Genomic DNA, 10,617 nt, shown 5'->3' on the forward strand with positions numbered 1-10,617 from the left:
CATTGACCTCAGTAGAGTAACTCCTTAATGACTGTGGTGGAAGTGAGGGGAGAATCAGGCCCATAGTCATGTCTGTGTGCATTTTGTAATTGTACAGAAGTGACAAACTACTATAAAATTATACAGTATAAAGACTAGAGATTTTAATGAAAAGACATTCTGCAACCGCTTCTGCCTCCATAGAGGCTTTTATGGGAAGGTAGTCAAACTGACACAGCAGCCAAGTTTAGTTCACTCTTCCAAGGGGAGCTACCATTTTTGCCTACAGAGAGCTTGGTTATGTTTATCCAGCCTCTAAATCCCCAATTCTACAATGGGATCTGTGCAGATGGCATATGTGGAATTCCCTGTCCATAGGGATCCCTTTTGGCCAACAGGTATCTAAGAAAGTGAGGAGGAGACAAAGAAGTCAGTGAGGCAAAGGAGGCAGTGCTGCCTAGTGGTTAAAGCACTGGACTGGGCCTTAGGAGTTCTATACCTAGCACTGACACTGGCCTGCTAGGTGACCTTGGGCAAGTTACTTTCCCATCTCTCTCTCTTCCTCAGTTTTCTCACCTGTAAAAAAATAGATAGTGACACTGACATCCTTTGAGCTATATGGATGAAAAGTGCACTATAACAGCTATTTTCTTTCACCATTTAATGGAAAAAAAATCATACTAATAAAAGTGAAATGAGGAATTTACAAAGTGTTTGAGAACAGCAGTCATAAAATGAAAGGTTGTACAAAGTAGAATATCATTATTATAGCCCTCCTGGTTATACCGTGTAGGTGTATATCTGTTAGATGTATACATTAGGATTTTTGGGTGTGTGCATACATGAATGGGCTTATATAGGTGTATATGTGCATACAATGGTTATATAATAAACTCTTGGGGACCAAATTCAAGCTGTCCCCTAAGCACATGCAAGAAATGAAGCATACATTTAAGAGACAGTTCTACTTTTACCCCCTTCTCCAGAAACCACGAGATTCACATTCCACTGGAGTTGCAGAAAAGGCATTGTGTGCTGGGTTCTGGGGCTGAGGGAGGTCAGCTGGGAGCTAGGCTGGAGGTCGAGTCGCCTAGGGCCTGTGTAGTGTGTCACCACTATCAGACAGGAGAGAGTTCCAAGCCACAAAGTGACATCAGACAGACTGAGCTGCTGTTTCTCCTGTGATGCTTTTATACCTGCCCTGAGAGTCACCAGACCAACTCCTGGCTTGTGGATTGGCCGGAGCCTAGCACAGGAATGACTCATCAAGGCATGTGGATTAATCAGGTTCTAGTGCAGGGATGACTCATCACATCAGGTCATTTCTATTATTTGTGAAAGCTTTATATAGTGCTCTAAATAGCACTTTACAAGCATTGGATATGACTGGTGTCCTTTTCTGGAGCAACAGCAATGTAATAAAGATGCTGCAGAACATGGGATGACTGTTCAGATAAGGGAGGTTAATCTGTCCCTCTAGCAGAGAAGCAGGGGGTAGAAAGCACACTGCAATGTCAAACTACATATGGTAGAGCTTAGTCACATTACTTAGCACATTACTAGCAGGTGCTCAGAAACTAGGGTGATGAGGGTAGTATAGGAACCTATGTAGAACAGAACAGAGCCTAGAAAGCTCTGTGGAAATCATGTGTTTAAAGGAGGGATTTCAGACATAAGAGAGAGACAAGTCACAGATAGGAACTGGCAACATAGGAAGCAATGCGAAAGAAAGTGTGAAGCCCAGAATGGGGGAAGCTGACAAAGCGAGAACCGTTTGGGAGGAGCCCAGAAAGCAAATGGGTATGAGAGCAGAAAGGGAAGCATGGGGAAAGCTGTGTAGGGCATTAAAAACAAGTCTGGGGTGTTTCACTTGTAACAGTTAAGACATGCAGTGCAGTCAGTGAAGGGATTCAAAGATGGGGTGTCATTGTCAGAGCCGGATGATGATGACTTTAGCAGTGGCTGTTTGGCTCGACTGGGAGAGTTGAGAAGTGAGGAGGCAAGAGAAAGGAAGGCTACAATAATCCAGATATAGCTGAGAGTTTTAGCAGTGTGGTTAGAGAGGCAAGGATAGCTTTTGGAGACCGTCTAGGGAAAGAAGTGTCAGGATTAGTGGGTGAAGGAGAGAGGAATCAAGATGAAACCCAGCTTTGTCCATTAACTCTGCTTTGCTACATGTCCCTTTGGTATTTTTTCTTTTACCACCACTTCCATACTTTCACATTCAGCACTGGCAAAGACCTTCCTCATCTTGTCCACCACATCATCTCTGTCTCCTTCACAAACTGACTAAAACCACGTGGACCTCCATGTGCTGCTGTCCTGAGCAAAGCCTGAGTAAGGTGTTCATGCTATAGTGGCATGGAGAAGGCTTGCAACCTACTCTCTCCCCTTAATCTGAGAGTAGAGCACCTCAGCTGTTACTAGCACCTCTTCCATGTTATATTTAATGTAGATTGTAAATGCCTGTAAACAAGGACAGTGGGCTAAATCCTCAGCTGATGTGGAGTGGTGTAGCTCCAGGACTTCAACTGATTCACGTCACCCGAGGATCTGGCTCAGCCTACGGGTTGAATGTGCATTGCAGCTCTAGGTTGTCAGGGCTGCAGCATTCTGTGGCATACGTGTCAGTGAAATGAGACACGTGTCATACACGTTCTTTCCAGTTGTCTGTGATGTGATTTTTCTTTACTACCTTGGGCATCTGTTCAGTTGGGGGTGATTGGAGTTTATTTGAATGAGCGTATTTGAGAAACGGAAGTAGGGGAGCAGCTACATGTAAAAAATTAAAGAGAGGCTGCAAAGTGGCATAAATCTCTGAGATTGCAAGAGGCCAGGACCATCCAAAGAGCGGCTCTGCTCCGCCCCCCCCCCCCGTCCCCCCGCATCAGCACCTCTACAGGGATTTCCCACAACCTAGAGCTTGATGCAAAGCTTAATTCATTCTGAGGTTTATTTGCTTTTTCTGGGGAATGCCTGCTTGTTTCCAGGGGAGTACAGTGCACATAGTGCACCTGCCCCCCAGCCTCCACCCCTGTACCCTACAGAGCTCTTCCAGCTGGAAACAAAGCCCAGGGGAGTAAGCGGAGACAGTGCTGTAGAAAGAGCATTCGCCTCCTCACTCATGCGTAGCGAGGGAAGAGCACAAACCAGGTTTTTTAAGAGACAATTCAGGCCCTAATAATCAACCAGCTTTTTGACGGCCATACTCAAAACTATGGTGGACTCAGCGGCACTGCATTATATAACACAGGCCTAAACCTTTATTTGTACTGAGTGTAATCTGAGCTTTCAATATATGATACCCAAACTGTTACTGCTCCATTGAGTAGCCGGATCCTCTGAGTGCTTAGTCAAGAATAGTTGGATAACACATCATCTTGTGTTGGTCTGAAACATGCACACATAGAAGATCAGTGTTATACCTAACTGCTAAAATAAGAGAGAAAAGGGCACAGAGATGGCCAAGGTACACAAGTCAAGGGTACACTTATCTTTTGAAAAACTAGATTCCGTTTGACAGGCTGTCACAATCAAATGGTGTGGCTAGATGCTAAGTGTACCATTTATAATTAAACAAACATCCCTCACCCTTAAGTCAAACATTCTGACTGCCTTTCCTTTCTAAAGAGAAAATGAAGCCCAATTTGGTTTGAGTCTCTTATTTGACTGTATTACAACACCTAGCTGCTGCAATGATCCGCAGTATAGATCAATACCAATCATACTTTATATTAAGATTCCATTTATAAATAGCTTATAAATGGTTCATATGTGTTTTAACAAGTGGTTAATCAATTGTTATAGAGTACAATATATCAGTAGGTCACTTATAACTGTCTAGAACACTTTTAACTGATGTGCTTATAACCATCAATAATGCATCACATCTATAACATGCTTATAATATCAATTAACCATTTACAACGGTACCTTGTCATAAATATAAAGGGAAGGGTAAACACCTTTAAAATCCCTCCTGGCCAGAGGAAAAACCCTTTCACCTGTAAAGGGTTAAGAAGCTAGAATAACCTCGCTGGCACCTTACCAAAATGATCAATGAGGAGACAAGATACTTTCAAAAGCTGGGGGGAGGGAGAAACAAAGCCTCTCTCTCTGTCTGTGTGATGCTTTTGCCAGGGACGGAACAGGCATGGAGTCTTAGAACTTAGGAAGTAATCTAGCTAGATATGCGTTAGATTCTGATTCCTTTAAGTGGTTGAGAAAATAAGCTGTGCTGAATGGAATGTAGATTCCTGTTTTTGTGTCTTTTTGTAACTTAAGATTTTGCCTAGAGGGATTCTCTATGTTTTGAATCTGATTACCCTGTAAGGTATTTACCATCCTGATTTTACAGAGGTGATTCTTTTTACTGTTTCTTCTATTAAAATGTTTCTTTCCAAGAACTGAATGTTTTTTTCATTGTTCTAAGATCCAAGGGTTTGGGTCTGTGGTCACCTATGCAAATTGGTGAGGATTTTTACCAAACCTTCCCCAGGAAGTGGGGTGCAAGGGTTGGGAGGATTTTGGGGGGGAAAGACGTTTCCAAACGGGCTCTTTCCCAGTAATGTACCGGTTAGATGTTTGGTGGTGGCAGTGATAAAGTCCAAGGGCAAAAGGTAAAATAGTTTGTACCTTGGGGAAGTTTTAACCTAAGCTGGTAAAAGTAAGCTTAGGAGGTTTTCATGCAGGTCCCCACATCTGTACCCTAGAGTTCAGAGTGGGGAAGGAACCTTCACATACCTTAATATAAAACATGACCTAAAACAGAAATACAGCTAGATCTGTCTAGCTATCTGGAAAGGCAGTCTGGTCAGTGGGCAATGCACTGGACTGGGACTCAGGAGGCCTAGACTGTATTCCTGCCTCTGCCACTGACCTGCTGTGTGACTTTGGACGAAATCACCTGTTCCCCTCCCATCCTTTGTCTGTATCAAAGAACAACTCTGTGTCAGCTCAGAAGCTTGTGCCTCTCACCAAGAGAATTTGGTCCAATAAAAAGATATTATCTCACCCACCTGTCTCGTGTATATTTACACAGTAATCATTTTGGAGCAGGGACTGTCTCTCACTGTGTTTGCACAGTACCTAGCACAATGGGGGATCCGATCTTGGTTGGGGCGTCTAGGCAATACCGTTAAGCTAATAAAAAATGATATCTAGGTATATATTTGTTATATATGAGTGCGATTTGACAACTTATATAGGACTTCTTTGCATCCTCTTTACATTACTGTTACCATATAATATAATCAAAGTAGTAATTTTTGATAATATCAGTGTCACCCAAAAGATGACTTTTAGATACATTATCTACTCCCTGATTTATTTTGGGAATAATGACTTTTAAATTAAAACAAAAAACAATTTAAATTGGTATCTCTGAATTTAGACTCAAAGTCAGGGTAGGAAAAAAATCCTTAACTTTTGTCTAGGAAGCAAAAGGATACCACCAGACTTTACTTTACAAGCATGACTGACTCAGATATAATATTTGAAAAACAGAACAAACATGTAGTCACATCCACCACAGTGAAAACTTTGTCTGAGTGATATTAACAGTGAGCACAAACTGGCTGTGAAATTATTTCCATGGACACAGCGTAACCCTAGTTACAAGAGTCTTAAAGGGGTATTTCAAATTTTTATTTTTCAGAGCAAATTAAATTGGAATTCAAAATTAAAACCTATAGAAGACTCAGTAGTTCATGCTTTTGAATCACTTAGACTATGTACAATAAACATTGGTTATTCAATTAAGTGACGTATCATTTTTAGTAGCGGTTAGCATTCATGAACTAGGACCTCTGTTGTACACACACAGAAGAAAAGGACCCTGGCCCAATGAGTTCACACTCTAAGTACATGACAAGAGACACCAGATGGATCCAGACCGATGGGGGAATATAATGCAACAATGAGACCATATTGGTGGCAGGCAGTGGTCTCAGCACAGCAGCAGCCTAAGGATTGTCAAGTTTTTTGTGGACATCATGGCAAAGGCGAAGTTGGAGGAGGGATTTGTAGGAGGCTAATGAAGTAGCTTTCCGCATGTGTGCAGGGAGGGCTTCCCAAGTGTGAGAGGCAGCCTGGGAGAAAGCACACAAAAGTGCTTGTTTGAAAACTTAACAAGTGGACAATGAAGGCTGCCTTGTGGGCTGATGAAAAGAATGTCAACAGCTCAATTGTAAATGAGAGCTGCTACCTAGGATGGGGATTGACTGTGACGCGCCTTGAAAGTTACGAGAGTGGCTTATTAGTGGCTGTGCTGACAGCTTTTGTAGGCCTAGCCCAAGGTTTTGCAGAGCCCTGTGTGGAGCAATTGCAGCACCCCATTCAGTTTCCTATTGTCAGGCTCAAAGAGCACCTACCCTTTCCCTCTAAAGCAGGGGTTCTCAAACTGTGGGTCCAGACCTCAAAGGGGGTCATGAGCCCATTTTAATAGGGTCACCATGGCTGGCCTTATTGGGATCCAGGAAGTGGGCGGGCGAAGCCCAAGCCCAAGCCCCACCACCCAGGGCCAAAGGTGAAGCCCACGGGTTTCAGCGCTGAGTGGCAGGGCTCAGGCATCAGCTTCAGCCCTAGGTGGAGGGACTCAGGTTACAGGCCTCCCGCCTGGGGCTAACGCCCTTGGGCTTTGGCTTTGCCCCACCACCACGACCACCTGGGGCAGTGAGGCTCGTTCGGGCTCAGGCTTCGGTCCCCCATTCTGGGGTCACGTAGTCAGAAGAGGATCATGGGGCAATGAAGTTTGAGAACTGCTGCGCTAAAGCCAGAATTCCATTGGACCCAGCTATGGCAATGAGTTAACCTTTGTCAGGTGCTGTACAGGGTCCATGCGCTGCTGTCCTGAGCAAAGCCTGAGTAAGGAGGCTTCATGCTATAGTGGCATGGAGAAGGCTTGCAACCTACTCTCTCCCCTTAAGCTGAGGGTAGAGCACCTCAGCTATTACTACCCCCTACCAGAAACTGAAGGAGCTGCCGGTGCCTCCTCTTCCCACATCTCTTTTACCAGTGGACCTGAACTTTGGAGTGAATCCTGTTCCTAGCTCAGATATGCAATACTGGGGGTAGAGGAGGAAGATTAATTATCCCCCACTATCCAAGCCACACAGTGGCAGCAGATCCACTCCACAATCTCTTCTGCAATTCCTCAGGGTCTCTGTGGACATAATAACCTTACTCTACCAGTGGATCTGCTCAGCTCTATTTCTGCTGCATTTTAGGGAAGCCATGCCCACAGATGCTGGTGCCTACATCCTTGTTGGCTGCTTAGTCTTAGAGGGGTCTACTGAATCAGGAAAGAGCTGACCAGCAGTTGGGGGATCAAGGGATATGCTTGAGATCATCTGACTGCAGGTGCATGCTGGGACCAAAGGCCCCTAAAGTAAAAGGCCACTAAAGGTAGTCACATCATCACTCCCATGCAGATAGGATTGTTTAAAACAGACTGAATAAATATGTTTAAGTTAGGGTGATCACATTTATGCATTAAATATAAAACATTTCAAGTTCTACGAATTTTACCAGCTGCCAAATGAAGATTAAGGACTATACCCAGCTCAGAAGCACCAAGCTGATGATGGAATTAGTCTCAGCATATGAAGCAAAATGTAGCAAATCCTCCTCTGGGTCATATGAAATGTCTGGTAGCAGGACAGAAATGGGATTTACGTTGAACTTGGCTGCCTTTTCCAAGTGCCAGCCTGGGAACATACTGTAGCCTAGCAATATATTTGTGTATATTAATTTGTTGAGTTCAGTCTGCTGGTGTTTATTTTTACTTCCCTAGTTCCCAAGTACGGAGAGGAGGGAGTAAGTAGTTACCTTTCCTGATCATTCTTTTAATACACCTAACTTCCGACCTAGATGATAAACTACCCTCTGCTGGAGCAAGAGAGAGTCTGCATGCAAGGAATGGATTCCTTAAAGCAGAGAACAACATTGTAACAGAGTTTGAACAAAGCTACTCAGCAGTTCCAGATGATACAGTTTGCCTTTTGCTACAAGCTGAATGAATCTGGTGTTTATTCCAGCTATTTTTAGACAGTATCTTCCCGGTGAAAGGTAACCCACTCACCTAATGCATGAGTCACTCCCATAGAATTTAGGCATTCTCAAATGAGTATGTATGGCTTATCTAAAAACCAAGCCAGCCTGCTGACTTAGTAACGATACTTTGTAACACACCGATTATAGGAACATGTTCCTTTTCCCAGGCACAGAGACTTTCAGGTGCAATGCTGGAGGTAAAATACTGTGCCTCGTGCAGCATTCAATCAGTTACCGTGGCCCTAGAAATCATTGTACAAAGTGTTTGTTGAATGATTGTGATACTAAGTGTTTATAAAAGGGGGGGAAATCATTCTCCCAGGGCCTTATCTTGAGTAACTCACCTGGCTGCTGGGGAATTCTTCAAAGGAATGTGGAAAGAATAATGCTTCCACCAACACTTGAAGCTGCCACAGAGCTGCACTAGATCTGCTACTCAAGTCTAATAGCCTTCACAGTCTAGTAGCCTCCACAGCCATTACACCCCCGACACATAAGAGGCAGTAACCAGAAAATCCCTGTAAATACAGCTCCTTCAGCTGGCCATCCCCCTATGTCCAAGCTGGTCTCCATGTTGTGCAAAGAGCATGCATGATCAGTAGAGGCTAAAGGGATCCTGCCCTCTTTTCACAGAGGAACTACACTAGTTCTGCTGTAGACAAGTTCAGTGTCACCTCAGAGAGGGAGGCAGCCTTTGAAAATTAACATGGAGAGCCCTTAGTGCTTTTCATGACAACAAAGAGAGAATGCTTAGAGCAGTGGTTCCCAAATTTTAACAGCCCGCGAACCCCGTTCACAAAAATATCAAATCTCGTGAACCCCCCCCTAAAAATGAATATTTCCAGGGATTTTCTCTGTTACCTGATCATAAATTATAGAAGCAGTGATCTTAGAAAGAATTTGGTTTTTTTATGACTTGCTTATTGCTCACTATTTATCATTACATTATTAATTTTATGACATTATGAAAATGGCAACACTCTTCCAAGATTTCACTTCTGTAGCTCATATCACTTAGATTAAGCCTCGTACATGTTTCATCAAGGAGTACCAGATGTGAAACAGCATGAAGGTATTTAAGAAGCCAATTCAAATAAAGAGTTCCTCCCACAAACATTTGGGTCTTGAGCAGTCCAGGCAAACAATGCACGACTACAACAAAGCTTGAACCTGTTCTGCCAGGAAGCTATAGTCACGGGGCTCAGGCTGCCGGCCCCTATGGGGGTTGAGGTCCTTAGAGACGGCTCTGTCCGCCATTACAGAATTTTTTTCTGAGAACACCCTGATACATTTCCTGAACCCCCAGGGGTTCATGAACCCCAGTTTGGGAACCACTGGCTTAGAGTCCTGTGCACTCATCATCACAGAGTTGAAGGATGCCATGAGAGGCATACCAGAGGTCTATTCACCCTAGCCCCAGGTGGAACTTTTAATTGCAACACAGCTTGAGTGTGATATCTGATGAGTTCGGCACCTGGGAGCAGCACAGCATTTGGGGGCAGGGAGTTTGTTTATAAGCAGAGGCAGGGTGATTAAAATAGCAAAAGGCTTGTCATTAAAATAAATTAAGTATTGTTAGATGAGCCTGAGAGCATTGACTGGCACTCCAGTTAAAACATAGGAAACAAAGAGTAGGAATAAATGGTGAGAATGGAGAGAGGTAAATAGTGGTGTCCCCGAGGGGGTCTAGTCTGGGACCTATGCTGTTTAACATATTCATAAATGATCTGGAAAAAGGGGTAAACAGTGAGGTGGCAAACTTTGCAGATGATACAAAATTACTCAAGATAGTTAAGCCCCAGGCAGACTGCACAGAGTTACAAAGGACTCTCACAAAACTGGGTGACCGGGCAACACAATGGCAGATGAAATTCAGTGTTGATAAATACAAAGTAATGCACATGGCAAAAGATAATCCCAACTATACAAACAAAGTGATGGGGTCTAAATTAGCTGAACCCATCAATAAAGAGATCTTGGAGTCATTGTTGACAGCACTCTGAAAACATTTGCTCAATCAAAAAAGTGAACAGAATATTGGGAATCATTAGGAAAGGGATCGATAATAAAACAGAAAATATCATATTGCCGCTATATAAATCCATGGTACGCCCACATCTTGAATACTGCATGCAGATCGGTTGCCCCATCTCAGAAAAGAGATCTCTGAATTGGAATAGCTACTGAGAAAAGCAATGTATGGAACAACCTTCGATATGAGGAGAGATTAAAAAGATTGGGATTTTTCAGCTTGGAAAAGAGATGACTAAGGGGGGATATGATAGAGGTCTATAAAATCGTGACTGGGGTGGAGAAAGTAAATAAGAAAGTGTTGTTTACACCTTCACATAACACAAGAACCAGGGTCACCCAATGAAATTAATAGGCAGCAGATTTAAAACAAACAAAATAAAGTATTTCTTCACGGTCCACTTGTGGAACTCTTTGCCAGGGGATGTTGTGAAGACCAAAAGTATAACTGGGTTCCAATTAAAAACAAATAATTTCATGGAGGATAGGTCCATCAATGGCTATTAGCCAGGGATCCTACACCATGTTCTGCATGTCCCTCGCCTCTGTTTGCCA

The sequence above is a fragment of the Natator depressus genome, chromosome 5, assembly GCF_965152275.1.
Source record: "Natator depressus isolate rNatDep1 chromosome 5, rNatDep2.hap1, whole genome shotgun sequence".
NCBI classification, from domain to species: domain Eukaryota; kingdom Metazoa; phylum Chordata; order Testudines; family Cheloniidae; genus Natator; species Natator depressus.